Genomic DNA, 16,037 nt, shown 5'->3' on the forward strand with positions numbered 1-16,037 from the left:
AGTTTTATTTTATGCAACTCAAAATAACAATAGAGGATTTGAATTTATGAGCCACAAGGACGATACAAATTGCAAATGAAGATAAGGGATTTCAATCTGTATTGTGTACAAGCCATCGATCTTAACCTTTCTAATCAATAATCATCTAATTCATGTCACCTAAAAGATTTTCATTTCAAAGGTCACGTGCTCAATCACATGTAGCAAAAATATTTATTTTTAAAAAAAAATTAGAACTCATCCAAATTTAATTATTATTATGAAAATGACATATTTTATTAACAAATTTTAATTTTGTTCATTTCTGAGATAACTTGTATTTTCTGTTTATGAAAAAATACATGTACAACAAAATCAAAGGGGCTGATACATTTCCTATTTTCGCTGTCTAAGGCTCAAAGCAACAAAGGGGAGAAGGAGATCGAAGGTTGCGTGAAGCTCAAAGATGATGATTTCTTCTAAAGCTTCTGCTTTCTTTTCTAATGGCGGTAAGTCTCTTTCTCCTTCTTTTCTTTCCCATTTTCGACTTTTCTCTTCTTCCCAAGATCGTCAATTGTTTCTAAGTTCAGTTACTGAACAATCCGAATTAGGGTTTTCTGATCTTAAATCCCCCCTTTTCCTATACAATCAAATGATTAATTTGCGCCCTCTTCCGTCTGTTGTCTATTTTAATCAGCTTTTTACTGCTATTGTCAAATTGAAGCGCTTAAATCCACATTCCACCATTATCTCTCTCTTCAGGCAGCTTGAGTTGTATGGTATTAAACCCAATATGCATTCTGTTGGTATTCTTGCCTATTGCTACTGTCATTTGGGCAGAGTTGATTTTGGCTTCTCTCTCCTTGCTAAAAGACTTAAGCTTGGTTATCCCCTTAATTCTGTCATCTTTAATACCTTAATTAACGGCTATGTCCACTGTAATAAGCTCCCCCAAGCTGCTCATTTGTTGAATAAAATTGTCAAGCTTGGTTTCCAACCCGACTTAATTATGTATAATACTATTGTCAAAGGCCTTTGTAGGATTGGCGACAATGCGTCTGCTCTCGCTTTTCTTAAGAAAATGCAATCTGGATGTCATTTTAAGCCTGGCATTGTTATATACAACACTATTATCGATAGTCTTTGCAAGGACAGGTTGTTACAAGAGGCCCTAGACCTGTTCTCCTCCATGAAATCTGAGGGCATTAAACCCAATGTTGTCACTTATACTTCCTTGGTTCGAGGCCTCTACAATTCCGGCTCTGGGGTCAGCGTGTGTTGGCTGAGATGATAGAGAGCAACATAGCACCTAATCTTCAGACCTACAGCATGCTGGTTGACATGTTTTGTAAAGATGGCTGTGTTGATCAAGCTCAGTCCATTATAAAGCACATGATTGAGAGAGGTGTGCCTCCAGACATCGTTACTTATAATGCATTACTTGATGGTTATTGTTTGCGTGGTCAGATGGAAGATGCAGAGAACCTACTTGATCTCATGGCTGAAAATGGTTGTGAGCCTGATCGTGTTAGTTTTAATACTATGATTAATGGATATTGCAAGTCTAAAAACGTTGACAAGGCCTTAACCATATTCCATGAGATGTTTCGGAAAGGAATAACCCCTGATGTTGTTTCCTATACCACTCTTATCGATAGACTGTGCAAAGCCAATAGACTCCCTCATGCGCGTAAGCTGTTCGAGGAAATGCTGGCTGCCGGAGTAACTCCAAATGTTGTCACCTATGCCTCCTTGCTTGACGGTCTTTGCAAAAGTGCGCTGCTTGATGAGGCAGTGAAATTGCTTGAAGAAATGGAGGATAATGGTGTTAAGCCAGATGTTGTCATCTACAATATCCTAATGGACAACTTGTGTGAGGCTGGACAACTTGAAGATGCAGCAAAGTTCTTTTCAGATCTTGTAACAAAAGGTCTGCAACCTGATATTAGAACATACAATATATTGATCAAAGGCTTTTGTAAGAAAGGGCTCATGAATGAAGCTATTCAACTTCTCTCTAAAATGGAAGAAAACAGCTGCTTACCAGATAGTATAACCTATAATACTGTTATAAAAGGATTTATTCAACACACTGACTTTCCAAATGCCTTATACTATCGAGATATCATGGTTAACAAGGGATTTGAAGCTGATGCTGACACATTCTCGTTGTTCACCGACCATATGTTTCGTGATGATGAGTTGCTGCAAAAGTTCATCAATTGAAATGAATATGAGAAGATTTCTATGGTTACAACCATGGGATTTTGTGAAGAATTGTTCCACAGGTATATATGTAGTTGTATATTTGTATCACTTAAAAAAAATAAAAATTATAAGAAGCATCATCTTGATTTTAATATTCTTTGTACCAACTGTATTGTTCTCTTTTCATCATATATATTTTGATGCCTTCAACCTTTAATGGCTTTGTTGGCATTCAACCTCAAAATTGACATTCTCTCTTTTCTTCTGTCCTTTGAAGTGTATAATCACAAAGTCACGATGAGATTTTAACCACATTACCCTATCATTTTAATTCTCCTGCAGATGGATGAAAGCTGTATGTAACCCCTGAATTGAAATTTAATATGTTCATTTATATTATTGATACTCTAAGCTGAAAATTTTCTTTGTTGTGTGGATATTTTTAGGAATATTATTGATAACTTGATAGTGGATGATATTACAGAGTATGAAAGGTATAACTTGTGACTGGAAATAAATTCTGAACTTAGAGAAGGCACACATAGCAACTGACTCCAAATGGCTAAGGTTAAAAATGCAAGTTTCACGTAACAGCAGGCAAATCACTAGTCTCATGCTCACGTCATGATAAGTGTAGGATGACTTCGTTTTTGCTGAGTATTGATCAATCAGGTATATTATTTTCGTACTTTTTTTTGAAAGGGGGAAAGGAGCCAAAACTGGTTTTTTTGGTAAATTGTTGCTTCTGTTGTTTGATGTGTATAGCCTTATTGACACCCGACTGACATGTCTGAGCCAAAACTGGTATAGGCGGAGGTTAAAAGGCTTATAACCATGACTAAACCACAAGAATCCTGGCCATGAGCAAAGCAATCTCAATTCTCTGCTGCCTTTTAGCCTGCAAGTCTACAACACTCTCATTACTAAGGGTCTAAGGTAAGCATGATTTACATGACAGCATTAACAAAGTAGAGGTCTATATTCCGAAGCACACAATGGTTTTATTCTCGTTTGTTTGTGTAAGGACCTTGTAGCTGTGATGCCATCCAAGATGTGTCTATTTCACTCAAAAGACTGAGGTTAATATGATTACGTTGTTCTTTCCTCAATTAACTGTCCTGGTTATTATGTTGTAATTTGTAAGAAAAGTTTGGAGTCTGTCTATCTTTATTGTAAAGTTTGCCTTGTTACAAGTTTGTGTTGACATGCATATTTCAAATATGTAGTAGTAGCATCACTAGCATACACTTGTCAGCTTTCTTTTCCCTTTCAATTCAGGTCTGAGGAGACGGCCAAGATTAAGGAGATGCAGGACCTAGAAATTGAGAAAAATGAGAAGTATGTGGCCGAGACAGAGCAATTGGCACTGATCCACAATGGGAAGAAAGCTAGATTGAGATGAAGAAGAGGCTCTTGGAGTGTCAGGAATGTATGGAGAAAGATCAAAGTATGGTTGGATAACTATGCTAACTTGCATGAAGAGAGAACTCAAATGAGTGAGAAGGCTGTCCCGTGCGCGCAGCATGTAGGCATGCTCACAGCTAGCACGCAGAAAAACGTGCAGGAAGTTGGAGCTTGGCTTTGAGAGTTGCTGTGTGCGCAGCCCAAGGTGCACACTCGCAGCACACATGCAGAATATCAAGCAGGAACTTCGCAGGCAGCAGGGGAGAACCCTGCAAGCGCAGCCTGGGCGCAGCATGTTCCTGCGCGCGTGCACTCTTCCTGTGCGCGCAGGAACTGGGTATCGGGGCTACTCTGTTTTTTGTGACTGCTAGCAATCATGGGCACGGGGTTTCTTTTTATGCATTAAGTCCTACGGTAACAATCTTTGCTTTCAGTGTCATGATCCATGAAACTTGGAAAAGAGAATAAAATTTGATTTGTGCAGAGCTTAGGAGAAAGAAAAAATATTGTAATGTACTAATTTATCACTATCTATGCTAATGTTTATGTTGTGTTTTAGGCTTTTAGCTACGCCTCAATTTTCATTGTTAGCTGATTAATTTCTTAAGAACTAAGTAGGGAGTATTAATATACTTGACAACTGAGTTTATCCCTCTCATCGTGACCGATGCACGGGAACCTCTGAAAATAATTGACAAGCTATGTTTGTGAAAATAATGAATCATGGATCTTCCAACCCTACTTTGTACGTAGCATTCTGTATGTAGTATTAACAATAATGTTTTATGGAGTACTTTGTGTTTCGGTATGAAAACAATAGAACCTTCGGCAGACCCTTTTCGGTGGGAGAAGCCGAAGCTTGGTTAGGTAAAGGTTGGCCAAGGATTTCCTGCACAGCAAACACACGTAAACTAGCCTCGGGGGTGGTTGCCGAGAAAGGCCCCTTCGATGCTAAAGTCAGTTCAGTGTATTGAGAATAAAGGCTATGCAAGAGAATTAATTGCTTGAGGCTGATTGTGAATGAATGATAAATGAGACAATTGATGGCTTTTATACCTTTGCTCAATAGAGGAGGATTGGGCCCTTAGAGTCAGACTGGGCTTGATTGACTTTAACATGTTTTGGAGAGTTGAACCTTGCTTTGGGCTTTTGTAATTAAATCATTTGGATCGGCCCAATTAATTGCCCCCTGACCCGATTCGGAAGGGTGACGGGTCGGGTTTTGACTTGCAAAATGGAGGGAAACAAATGATTGTAATTTAAATCTGGAATTTGGACAATTAATGACGTTGTAACTATCATTAAGGAGAATAATTAGGGAAGGCAGAAGGTTTAGTGGGTAGTTAACTTAAGAACGTGTTTAACGGGTTGTGTTTAAGTGGAATTTAGTGGGGTTTTTTGGAGGTTTTAAACTCTTGGAATTCTTGATTCCAGCAAGCTTATATAAACCGCCCTCTCCACCTTCTCTAATCACTTTTTGCCAACACATTTCTTGAAATTTGCAAACACCCTTGAGAACCTGATTTTACTCTTTCCTTATTCTCTGCAATTCCGAGCCTTTAAACTGAAATTCGTTGCTCCGAGTCAATAGATCGGCAAATTCCGAGTTAAATAAAGGTAATTTTTCCCGAAACTTGTTCGGATTTTCTTGTCTTCCACAGTTTTCCCCTTTTTCGGTTTCTTGACTTTTTCGCAAAAAATGGCTCAAGACCGAGGAAAAGGGCCAATGGTGACTAGAGAGGAGGAGGTTCCTCGGCTGGGTGCTAGGCGCAACCAGCCACTGGGGCATATGCCGCCTTTGAGCAACCTAACCTCCATTTCTAGGAGAGAAGATAGGGTTTCTTTTGAGGACCCCCCCCCCATTGTTGCGATACCACTAGCTTCGGTGCCTTACCGAGGTTTTGAAGAGGCGAGCACCTCCAGCAGTGGTTCAGCGCATGGGCCAAGGAGATTGCCATCTGGGGCCACTAAATGGTGTAATCCGCCCGAGAACTTTGGCCTGATGAATGTTGCCCCCTATGACTGGTGGGTCAAGGGGAATGCCCTCCATTTCTTTGCCGAACAAATTAAAGTATTCTACGGCATAATGGAGGAAGACGGGTATTGGTGTCAAATGCTCGTAGCCGAGGATAGGATCCATAGGCGCCCACCTGGTTACATCAGCGTGTACACCAGGAAACTTCAATCTGGACTTAGATTTCCTCTACATCCATTTATTGTACAGGTGCTGAATGGGTACAACATTTCGTTGTGCCAATTAACCCCGGTCAGCATCCGAAGACTCATGACCTTTCTTTGGGACTGTTTCTTTTACGAATTTGAGCCAAGCATTCATGTGTTTCAAAAATTGCATAAGCTGATGCCGAATCAGCAATCTGATGAGCACCATGGCCCTGGGTGGTGGAGAATTGAGACCTAAAGGGGGTACCTAACCACTTGGACGAATGACACGTCCGATAAAGATTGGCGTGGTCAATGGATATGGATTCGGGCTCCCGTCGAGGAGGATCATTCGAATTACTATGGAGGGCTGAGGCATCTAAGAAAGCCAAATCCAAATTAAAAATGAAAGTCATCGGCCCTGATGATTTCACAGCCGAAGAGAAGGAGTTGTTGACTCTCTTCGGAAAAAAGAAGAATCCAGGGGGAACTGGCCGAATGACCTTCGTGCCAGAGACTTGGCTACCCTGTTATCATTATTTCTTCAAGGAGAAGATATTAGCTGTTGTCGGCCTCAGCCGAAAGTACCACAATGGTAAGAAGCTCGGCTAGGGCCGAAGGCCTTTGCTTTTCTTCTTTATTTTCTTTCTGCTTTTATTTGCCTCTTCTTCATGCAAAATAACCTTTTTCTTTCAGTTTTTCAGTGCTGCACGAAGGGAATTGCGGCCTTGAATATAACAGACTTGGAATCAACGCTGCTCGGTGAGTGACAAGGAACGCCCCAACTATAATTGACCCTTCAGCTAGATCCCCCGCACTCACTACAAGAAAACAGTTTGATTCCGACGGAAAAAATTCGTCGGAAACATCGGAAATTCCGTCGGAATTTGTCTGTTGCAAAACCCTTTGTAGGAAATTCGACCTTTTTCAGGAATTTCCGTCGGAAGGCTTGTTTCCGACGGAATTTCCGACAAATCTACTTCTGTCGGCGCCTTTTTTTACTTTAATTGAAATACCGTCGGAAGAGGTGTATTCCGATGGAAATTTCCGTCAGAAAAGTCAATAAAAAAAAAAAAAAAACAAACAAACAAACAAACCTGCCCCACCCCTAACCCTTACCCCATCCAGATCCACCACTGCCCACACCCCTACTCACCACCCCAACCCACCCACCGCCACCCCCTAACCCACCACCCCCACCCACCAAAACGTACCACCGTAACCCCAACCCACCCCAACCCACCCCACCACCATAACACCATTAGCCAACCCCTAACCCACCACGACCACCACTGAACCCTAACCTACCACCAGATCTACCACCCAACCCAAACCCACCCAATCCAGATCTACCACCCAAACCTACTCACCACCCAAAACAACCACCGCCGCCGCCGAAACAAACCCACCCACCACCACCCCAACCCACCTATCACCGTACCCACCCTCCACCACGTAAAAAAAATTAAAACACAAAAATAAATCCGAAAAATGAGAAATAAAAAAAAAAGAAAAAAAAATAAACAACCACCCACAGATTACCACCATCCACAATTTAAAAAAAAATCCAAAAAAGTAAGAAACAAAAAATAGAAAAAAAAATCTAAATAAAATTTTTTTGCAAACTAGATCTAAAAAAAAAAATCAAACCAAATTAATAGACCGAAGACGAAGACATACCTTCAATTCCACCGAAAAAAACGTCGAATTTGGGCTTTAAAGGTCAAATTCGACCATGAAAACTCTAGATCTAGAGTATTCATGGTCGAATTTGATCATAAACACCATAATTATTCGCTTGTTGACGAAAATCCGAAAACCCATAGTAATCTGTTGTCGAAAATCAAGGAAAAAAAACCAAGAAGAAACAGAGAACGGAAATGAAGAGGAAAGAGAAGAAGGAGAAAGGAAAGAGAAAAGATAGAAAAGAAGGAGAAAGGTGATGGAGAAAGGAAAGAGAAACGGAAAAGAAGAAGGAGAAGAGAGAAGAGAGGAGAGAGGAGAGGCGGAGAGAAGAGGAGAGGAGAGAGAAATGAGAAATAAAAGGGGAGGGGGAATCTGGGTTTTTAGGGTTTTTAAGGAGATTTAAGGGTTTTTTTTATTATTTAATTATATTCCGACGAAATATTCCGTCGAAAATTTCCGACGGATTTTATTTCCGTCGGAGATTTTCGACGGATTTTATTTCCGTCAGAAATTTCCAACGGATTTTATTTCCGTTTAATATTCCGTCGGAAAGCCTATAAATTCCGACGGATATTTATTCCGTAGGAAATCCGTCGGAATATATAGGATTTTTGACGGAAATTCATGTCCGTCAGAAATAGGCCTATTTATTGTAGTGACTGCGTCCATCAACGCTTGAAATAGTCAAGCCCGCTGAATATTCCAGGCAGAAACCCTGGTACTTGAAGAAGGACCCATTTTTCTTATTGGGTTCTGAAGAACAGGCAACTGCTGCTGCTAGCGTGAGAGCTGGGGTCTCTGCTAGTACCGCTGAAGAAAGTACTGAGCCTCAAACTCCAGTTGTTGAACCAAACGTGCTCAGCGCCGAGGGCGAGCTATTGCTGAAGACCTCGGTGAGTATTAGCCTTGCTCTTTCTACTAAGGTTTTTATTTGAATTTTCAAGCTTGTGAAATTTTTCCAAAATTTTTCTAAGTACTAAGCTTCGGCTTCCTTGCCCCTTAGATTTTTCAACTTGTGAAATTTTTTCTAAGTGCTAAGCTTCGGCTTGAAGTTTTTTTTTTCTTATGATGTATTGATATCACTCCTTGACCCCCTCTCTATTCTTCTGCAGTCTGACAAAGAAGAAGAAGACAAGAGAGAGCCTGATAAAGCGCAATCATCTTCTTCAGACGAAGAGATGGCTGGCCAAAGAAGGAGGAGAGCTATAGTAAATCCGGGACAATTTCCGGTTACTGAGCCCCCAACTAAGAGACCTCGGTTGGATGACGAAAATCGGGAGGAAAAGGACACCCATTCCATCTCAATCTCTTCGGCACATGGTTGAACCTTTCGCTGCTGAGGTTCAGCAAGAGGCTGACGCGCTGATAGTGCAGCCCGAGGAAGACGATCTTCTAATTCTGGATGGGAGGCCTGAACATTTCAAGGAGGCCGAAGAAAGAGTTGATGTCCCTAAAAATTTCGACGTTCCGTCAACATCTGATGGGAACTCTTTTCGGACTTTCCAATCTTCGGACATAGGGTTTGAGTGCGCCCCACTTTTGCCTGTTCCAGAAGCTGTTAGGAACAGTCTGCTCTCTCACCGAAACTTGGCTGTCGAGTTTTTTGGTGACTTGTCTGGCCTTTCAGATCTGGAAAGGGCTAGGGTCTGGTCTCTTCGGGCAGCTGCTGGAGTGTCCGAACCTTTTGAGAGGGTGCCAGACCCTATTGCTGAGAATTACAAGCTGCTAATGCCGGTAGCTTGTTCTTAAAATTTTCTGTTTTAAGTACTTTTGCTTCCTTTTCATTAAGCTTGTTTCCTCAAATTTCTGCTAAGTCCTTTTCCTTGGGTGACTTATCTTCGAACCTTGTAGGCCGTTCACAACCACGTCATGGCTGCTGGTTTGAACGAGGAGCTGAAAAATAAAGTCGAGGAGGCTGATTGGCGAGCTCGGATGGCTGAGCTTAAGAACAAAAAGGCAGAAGAGGAATATGCGGCAAGCCAGACTCAGATGGATGAAATGGTAGCCAGTCTTCGTAACTTCTGCCGAGAGGTCGAGCAAACTATATTTCCTTGGATTGAAGAAGGCCACGCCTTAATCCAGGAATATGGGGTTGTTGACATTCCGAGCTTCAAGGCTCGGATAGAAGAAAAAATGAAACAAGAGGCAGAAGTTTGGCAGATGATGGCCGAGGAATTCAGAATGAAGCAGGCTAATCTTGAGGCTGAAGTTCAGCATCTCAGCGACCAGTTGAAGGCCAAGGACTTTGATCTTTCCACTATCCAAAGCCAGCTTGAGGTTCAAACAGATGAGGCTGCAAAGGCTAAGGCAGATCTTGCAAATGCCCAGAACTTGCTGAAGGTCCGAATTTACACTCAGGATCAGTATGATGAGGGTTTTGAAAACGACTTCAAAGTTGCTCGGCGCCTTGCCTTCCATGCTAACCCAAGCATCAATTGGGACTTGGTCGAGGAATGGTCAATGGATCTCAACCATCCCAACATGCTGACTGCTCATGAAGCCGAGGTTTCCTGCCTCGCTCGTCTGGCCGAGAAAGAGGCCCAAGAGTAAGAAGAAGAGGCTGCACTGAAAGAGAAAGACTAGGGATGTCAATGGGGCGGGGCAGATGTTGGACTTTCCATCCCCATCCCCATCTAAAATTTTCATCCCCATCCCCGCGGCGGGTCTAAAATTCATCCCCATCCCCGCCCTGGCGGGTACAATTCCAAAACCATCCCCGCCCCAACCCCCACTTGGATATCCACCCCCACCTAATCCCCACCTAAGACCCGCCTAATTCCCGCCTTCCAAATACACAATCCTTCATAATTAATAAAGATTGCAAAAAGAAAAAAATTATTGTTAATATTACACATTTTTTTGTTTATTATATAAGTGTATTACAAAGTATTATATTTACTATTTTATTTTACATAATTTTTTTTATAAAATAGTATAAAAGTATATAATTTTGTTTTTAAAAATATATGGATGTGAGGATTGGGTGGGTACGAAGTGGGGTAGGTGGGGGTGGGGCGGGTACGAAGTGGGGCAGGCGGGGCGGGGCGGGGATAAGGCGGGTACAGCCTAAAATCCACCCATCACCCATGGTGGGTATGGTTTTTATCCCCATCCCCGCCCCATCACCTGCCAAACCAAGACCCATTCGCGCCCCATTGGGGCGGGTGGAGACCCGCCCCACTGACATCCCAAAGAAAGACACTACTCAGCCTGCTTCATCCTCTGCTGCTGCCGAGACTTCCAAGGCTCCCAGTTCTGATCCAGCCAACGCCGAAACATAGGAACTCGGGCAGTCGTCTGCAGAATCTTGCGGGTCAACATGTTCTTGAATGATATTAATGGCGCATCTGCTTTTTTGCCTCTCTTTTGCTTCAGCTTGCCATGAATGTACAAACTTATTTTTGCTTTTCTTAAGAATTTGTACTAGATTCGGCAGCTGTATTTTCCGCTTGTGGGCGGCTGCCGTTATGATATCTTTTTGTACTTGACATTGAAATCCTCATTTAAGTGATAAATATTGAAGTTTTTTCAGCTTTTCTTCTTCCATTGCCTATTTTTCTGATTTCTTTACTTAGCTGTCTCTTTGAACATGTTCAAAAGTGTTGAATCTCGGCTTGGAGATATTTTTGGCTGAGAACTTCTTTATTATATGTGGGTGCACTGTTTTGCTTTCATTCCTTTTGCCTCGCTCCATCTACTTAGATTTTTCAACTTGTGAAATTTTTCAAGTACTAAGCTTCGGCTTAGAACTGGCTAGCTGCATGCCTCTTGCCCCCCTTAGAAATCTAAAGATGAGATCTTCAGGTTTTTAGGTGACTGCTTTGACTGTTTTGGTGCAGTCGAGGATTTTGCCTTAGCAACTTTTTGTAGCAATTCAGACTTTAGAGTTTCTGCTCATTTTTCTTTTCTCTTCTATTTTGTTTTTGAAGGATATGATTTCGTTGTTCAGAAGTCTCAGACTCCGAGAAAAATATATCTTGATTTTTATAATTCATCCGAGGGAATGACTATCCAAAACACGATGCCGGGGCAATGATCTATCCGAAGTACCATGCTTCATTAGGCAATACATCGGAAATGCAATCATCACCCGAAACTGATTCATCCGAAGTACAATGCTTCATTAGGCAATACTCCGTGGCTTTATCAGTTCCTATTTTTTAGGCAATGTTTTGGATGCGCCTATAGCCTCTTTGCTTGGAGGAACTGATTCATCCGAAGTACAAGGCCTCATTAGGCAATACCTCGGGGTTTTATCTTTTATCTCGTCTTGACAGGTTTTACGGCTTGCCGAAGTACGAGGCCTCATTAGGCAATACTTCGGGCTGCACTGAACGAAAACCTCGAATTTTTTCAAAAACCATTGAAGCTAAAGGACGGAGAAAACGAGGAAGGAGCTCGACAGCAGGTCTGCACGGGCGTGCCAGATTTGGCACGGGCATGCCAGATTTGGCACGGGCGTGCCAGATTTGGCACGGACGTGCAAGGCTCAGCACGGTTGTGCAAAGTTTGGCAAGGACATGCAGAAGGGCCAAAAAGGTGAAGGTCTGCACGTACGTGCAGCTTTGCACGGACGTGCCATCATCTTGCACGTCCGTGCAGTATGCCGTGCCTAGACAGCTTAACTTTGGGAGGCTGTAACTTCTTTGTTTTTTGCTGGAAATGGACTTGTGACTAGTAGTTGGAAAGCTCTTGAGACGAACTTTAATCTCCAATTTGAATCGCTTCAAAAGTTTGAGTAGATCAAAAGTTAATGTCGGTTGAAGTTGACGCTTACGCAAACGACCTTTCAAGGTTCTCCAAAATCTTTTCATTTCCCTTTAAGGCATTCCTCCTTCTTCCTCCATGGCTCTATCAACCAAGCTTTCCCTTATCCTTTCTCACTCATGCTTGATCACATCCATAGTGCTAAAAATAACTACATTACATCAAAAATACAAACAACCCTTGAAGCATGGATGGTACAAAATTTGCATAAAAATAGGTTAAAAAATGAACTTTGATGTCGATTAATAACGAAAACAAGGTTCAAAAGTACCCTAAAATCATTCCAAATAACAAGTTATCAGTAAGTGATGTGTGCCGGGATTTTCACCGTCGGCACATGCTCTTCCAATATCCAGCTTTGCAAGGGTGAACTTGTAGGAACCATAACGACCTTCCCCTTTCTGTCTAGCCGAAGGGACCTCGCTTCTCCCTCTCAGAAAGGTGGAAGTGGTTTTTGTCCCCGGCTGAGACAATTCGGGGTAGGGCCTGGTTCCCTCCAGGTAGGTGTGGCGACTATGCACGTCCACCTCCCTTGAGCCTAAACGTTCATGAACGCTTCGGCGAGCAGGTTCTTGTCACGCTGAGGTGGTATTGCTTTTTCCTCCCTTGAGCCTAAACCTCCTGGAGTCCCGGGTTTTGGAATATCCAAAGAACTGGGGGTTCTTTTTCCTTTCCTGCTCGGTTCTCCAAGTGTCCTCCTCCCATTTTTCCCCAATTTCCTTGAAGGATGGGGTTTAGTCACCCTCCTCTCGGCCAATCCTCCTTCTCAGGTGTCTTTGCGGGAGAGATGAGTGATCATGGGGAGTTTGTGGAAGGTTGCCTCCTTGGGCCTTCATGAATTCCATGACGACCGCAACGGCTCTTGCCACTTCCTCCGTAGAAGGCCCCGACTGAGGAGTTATTCTCGGCTGAGACCAAGAATGGAAACTCTACGGAGGGGGACTTTTTGCATTTGACCTACTCGGCTGAGACGAGTTTGTTGGCTGGCGAGTATGGTTAGATGGGGACTTCTCAGAGGCTTCCCTTTCCGGAGAAGATGGAGCTTTCGAAGAAGAATGTTCCGATGATAGTGGAACCGGTTGATTCACCCTCACCATAACTAGGTCTTTCCTCGAAGAGGAAGGATCATTCTTCTTAGCATTCTTGTTGCTTTTTCTATTAGGTTTTACAGTAATTCAACAACAAGGACTACGTAAGAATGAATGTGGGAACAAAACCTCAAAATGATGTATAATATCAACTTAATTATACAACAACCAATACTAATCAAAGTATTACAAACCAAGCGCCAAATAAACAATGTAATTTAGAAATTACAAAAGAAAACACTAATGTGAAAGATTCTACACTTGCTTCAACTCCAAGCCAACACCAAGAACATGAACATGAGAATGTTGATGACCACTTGAGTCTCAATCCTTGATACTCTGTCTTAGGCGTGTATACACTTTCCTAAAGAGGTTAATTTCCCCCACAACGGTGCTTGGGTTTAATCGGAAATCCTCTTTGAGATACAAAAGACAGTAATTCGTTCTTTGTAGTAAGAACCGAAATAAAGATGGCAAATTCACGAAGATTGGTTTAATTAATAGAGTTTAGATGAAGAGATTGCAAGTTTCTACAAATAAAGATGTAGAGAAAACAAAGGAAAAAACCAGAAGAGCAAAATCAGAATATCCATCTCTTCTTTTAATTTTGCAATTAAAAGAACAAATGAAACCGCAACTGCCAGGGCCGCGGACCCAGTTGCCTGAGCCGCGGGCGCGGACAGGGTGAATTGAGTTTCACCCTCAGATTTTGGAGATGGCTGGTCGCGCCCATGCCGCGGGCGCGGCACATAAGGCCGCGGGCGCGGCTTTCCGAGGCTTCCAGTCGTGGTCTCTCCTTATTAAGGAGAGGGCTCTCCTCTCATACACTCTAAATTCTAACATTTTCCACTCTTAGTCATGTTTATGCTAAGATTGGTTGGTTTTTTTTTACTTAATTTTATGTATCTTTCCCACAGACGACGCCAAATTGTTACGGTATGAAAACAATAGAACCTTCGGCAGGCCCTTTTCGGTGGGAGAAGCCGAAGCTTGGTCAGGTAAAGGTTGGCCAAGGATTTCCTGCACAACAAACACACGTAAACTAGCCTCGGGGGTGGTTGCCGAGAAAGGCCCCTCCGATGCTAAAGTCACTTCAGTGTATTGAGAGTAAAAGCTATGCAAGAGAATTAATTGCTTGAGGCTGATTGTGAATGAATGATAAATGAGACAATTGATGGCTTTTATACCTTTGCTCAATAGAGGAGGGTTGGGCCCTTGGAGTCAGATGGGCTTGCCATGCTAACTGGGCTTGATTGACTTTAGCATGCTTTGGAGAGCTGAACCTTGCTTTGAACTTTTGTAATTAAATCATATGAACCGGCCCAATTAGTAATGACTGAAGTGGACCCAAACACTCTGTTTAAGATTGGTGGTACGGAGTAACAAGTATCTACAAGACCTTTGTATGAAAAGGGGGTGTCATCACGGTCATGTGGTGTATCAATGTATACATACTTGTAATGTAGATGTTTTTATGAATGCTAATAATACATTACTGTTTTTTTCCTCTTTTTTTTTTTTTTTTTTAACTACTTATTTAGTGGCTTTGAGTTAAATTTGTTTTTTTTTTACAAACCTTTTTTTTTTTTTTTTTTTTTTTACTGATGTATGAATAAACAAATGTTAATTACAAAGTACATTGTCAAAATCAACATCGTATTGTATCCATTACAGAATAATAAAGATTAAATATATCAATGATAAAAGTGGTGTAATGACAAATGCATTTGCTCGATACATAGTAATTAGTACTCATAATGTAATCATGTCTCGGTAGTCGGTATATTATTTGCAATAAAAATTATGCACTGACATACATGAAAGGTAAAAATAGTGACATTTTGGGGAAAAAAAAGGGGATGAAAATAATCACACTCTCAAGTCTTATCAAAGTAGAAAGATCCAATGAGAAAATACAAAAATAGATCCACAATTGTTGATATTATTACAAAAATTTATTTATCAATAAATGTCACTTGATAAACAATTTTTTTTTGTTTATTAATCGTACTCTATTTATTTTTAACGGCTATTTCACCAAATGCCACTGAGCAATTGCGAAATTCACCAAATGTCATGAGCCTTTTCCAAATTCACCAAATGCCACCGAGTTTTACAAAAATTCACCGAGTGCCATTAATGACTGACGGCCATTAGTTGACCCCACTACTTGCCACGTGTCACCTTCTGATTGGTTAGTTTTGACAAAAATAATATTTTTTTAAAAAAATGAAAAAAAAAATAAAAAAAACTTGAAACCACCCAGCCACCACCCGCTCCCTGCCGCCAAACCCCGAAACCCTGCCGCCAGCGACCTGCACCCTCACCGGCAGGCGCACCGACGGCCGTCGAAGCAAGCCCTTCACCTCCCCTCCTCTTTCCCGTCGCGAAACCCCTCCTCTCCAACAATTCTCGCTGGAGATGGCAACTCTGATTCCGGGAACTCATCGGAAAACTCTACTCAAGTTCCTTTTGCGAACTCCTTTTCTGCTGCTATGACTGTTTCAACAGGTGTTCGCCTCGATCTGGTGGTTCACACCCCAAATTCAGCCGTGCAAACTCTCGAAAATAGGGGGAGAAGCCCACCTTCTGCTCGAATCTCAGAAGGCTTAATTAATCAACCTTTTGCCCCCTTTGTTACCGGTTTAACTTTTGAAGTTGCAGTTCGCGGAACCCTAGATTTCGGCGAATTCGAGCTGTGAGGGAGAACACGGTTCCATCAACGGAGGAGACAAAAATTCCGGT

General features: G+C 41.9%; 1 pseudogene; it reads left to right on the top strand.

The window, feature by feature from the left end:
• The first annotated feature begins 353 nt into the window (after nucleotides 1–353).
• Nucleotides 354–4,169, top strand: LOC110736683 (annotated as a pseudogene).
• The last annotated feature ends 11,868 nt before the right edge of the window (nucleotides 4,170–16,037 follow it).

This window comes from Chenopodium quinoa, unplaced genomic scaffold (assembly GCF_001683475.1).
Source record: "Chenopodium quinoa cultivar QQ74 unplaced genomic scaffold, ASM168347v1, whole genome shotgun sequence".
NCBI classification, from domain to species: Eukaryota; Viridiplantae; Streptophyta; class Magnoliopsida; order Caryophyllales; family Amaranthaceae; genus Chenopodium; species Chenopodium quinoa.